Source organism: Helianthus annuus, chromosome 10 (assembly GCF_002127325.2).
Source record: "Helianthus annuus cultivar XRQ/B chromosome 10, HanXRQr2.0-SUNRISE, whole genome shotgun sequence".
NCBI lineage: Eukaryota > Viridiplantae > Streptophyta > Magnoliopsida > Asterales > Asteraceae > Helianthus > Helianthus annuus.
In genome coordinates, this window is record NC_035442.2 from 101,683,435 (window position 1) to 101,686,314 (window position 2,880).

Here is a 2,880-nt window from a genome sequence, read left to right on the forward strand (position 1 = left end):
GACCTCCTACAAACATTTGGGCTTCAAGACCACAGCTGGTTGAACGACATGTACAACATCAAACATCTCTGGGTACCAGCCTACTTCAGGGAACTGCCCATGTGTTGCTTAATGAAGACCACCTCCCGCTGCGAAAGCTCTAACGCTGCCTTCAAGGTCAACTCAACAAGCGCAAACACCCTTGTACAATTTATGATGTGCTTTGAAAATAAGGTAGACAGCCAACGACATCGTCAACGTGTATCGGAGTACAAAACCTCATCCACGATGTTCACTGGCAATACTGATTTAGCGATAGAACAGCACGCGTTCGCCATTTACACAAACGCTGTTTTCGCGCAAGTTCAAAAAGAGATAATTAAAGGGAAGTTTTTATGCTACATCACAAACCAAACCAAGTCCAGCAATTCCAGTCTTCTGATAGACGTCACTCATTTGGATAAAAGGGACAACATCACAAACGTCTATCAGGTAACACATGTTAGGCAATTTCATTATTACCCATCCTCTAACATATGTTAGATCTAAAGGGCTTTTCTTTTTTGCTGTCTATGTTCAAAACAGGTTACGTATAACACTGTAGACCAATCCGCCAGTTGCTCATGCAGGAATTTCACACGTATCGGATATCTGTGTCGCCATGTCTTTTGCGTCTATCGATTGAAAAATGTTGAAAGGATTCCACCACAATACATAAACGATAGGTGGCATCGAGATGCCCTCCCCAAACAGGTTTTTTCAATTTCCAATCGATACGGAGTCAACCCACACGCACCGTCCGTTATGCGGAATGAAATCCTCGACCTCGTTACTGAATGCGTTGTTGTGGCCAGAACCGATGAGGATGCGTTGGCAAAATTGGTTGACCAACTAAGGGATTTCAAGATCAATGTGCTTTCCAAGCAACCATTGTCTACAACTCAAAATGAATCAAACGAGTGTCAAATGGAAGAAATAGTTGGACAGCCAATCAACATTCCAGTCGAAGTTGCTAATCCAGAAGTTGCACGCAATAAAGGATGTGGTACTCATACTCGCATTTCTGGGCCCGGTGAGAAGGCAAAGGCAAAACCACCAAAACGTCCAAAGCAGCTTCGTTTATGCAAGCGTTGTGGTCTGTATGTCGACGACCACGACTCACGCAACTGCCTTAAGGTGGCTGCAGTGAAAGCAGCAAAGGCAGCTGCTGAACAACAAAGGCAGACCGCCACTGGCGACTCACCCTCTGATTAAAATCTTTATTGTCGTTTTCTAGTACTATGTAATGGGAGACTCTCTTCATTTTGGCCTTCTTACACACATGTAACAGTCTTTTGACATCATCCTGCTCTTCTCTGTTACGTGTGTAAGAAGGTGGAACTATTTTGATCCCATTAACCATAAATAGGATTGTAAGAAACTCTATGGCCTTGGCCACTTTTGTGTTTGTAGGACCGAAGATCTTTGGGGACCTCTGTTTGCTATTAATGGGCTTATCTTAATATTATCTGCATTTTGATAATTGTGTTTTTGTGTTTTATTTTTTTACAATGGCATAAAAACAGCTGCTTAACACATGTTAGTCCCCATAATGCTTGGGTCTTTTAACTTGAAAGGATCAAAACAATCTGTGTTAACCACACAAAAACAGCTTATATATTAAACCACGTCAGGTTATAGAATTAGACTTCACCTCTAGCCAACTTAAACACACATTCTACTAATAAGTTACAACCCCGCGTCTAAAACACATTGATGGACTAACGAGAAATGACATCAACCGATTGCCAAAAAAAAAAACAAATAATAATATACCAACAAAACGACATTGGTATGTCGTTTTGTTACAACATAGGGTCATCAGGTTAACACATCTTCAACCATTTTCAACATACTAACTACCCATTGTTATCCTCCATCTGTAACAAGCTTTTCATCATGGTGTGGGAAATTCCTCATCATGAAAGTACAGAGGAGAGGGGCTGCGCTCACTCTCCCATGGGTCATGGTAACACCAGGACTGGATTGTTTCGGGTGAGTATGGACACAACGGGCAATCACATAATTCATGGTCTGGATCCGTCAGCAACCTAACCAACTCATCTGGTAGCCCCTTCAACTTTTCAGCTTCTGGAACAACGTGTTCCCTATGGCGTGACGTTTCTTGCGACACACCAGCTACATCAGTTACATTTTTGGTTCCGCTTTCTGAAGCATCGTCACCAGAAGCTACTCTAGTTTTCCCGTCTTCTCGATTCTTGTGAGACACTTTTCTTTCGTAGCACACCCCGTACCGGCCCTCACATGCTTCCTTCCCCTTTTGCATCCGCTTCTCCATGCCTGGTTGGGTAGCCGTAACCTTACCTTTACACGGGTCCATCACATTACAACACTTTGGAACCGCTAACAGTTTATGGTTAACTGAAGTGGTGAAGTATTACAGAATATGACTTTGGTTCTTCACTACAATACTTATAGAGGTTTTCCCTGGGTACATTTAATATAGGGCTTTGTGACTTGACTTTGATGTGACCATAAGGTGCCAAAAAGCAATGGTTCCTTTTCCCAATAAAGTTGTTTTATAGACACCAACCCCTATGTTTGTAGTCTTCTGCCACCAACTTTCCCCAATTTCCAATATTCCTACTACATTTTTAGAAAGAGTGTTCCCCTTGGAAGCAGCATTTTCTCATTTTCTATAATGTTACACGTACCTTTATATAATTTCAAACAACCTCTATAAAAACATTATCAACTACGTCAATCAACTAGATTAATAATATTCTAACACATCCAACAACACATCAATATTCTTTAGAGTATAGAATTACCAAGTTACTAAACATCAGATTGTATATAGATAGTCTATCCCCAAAAAGACATCGTGACGATGCCATACCC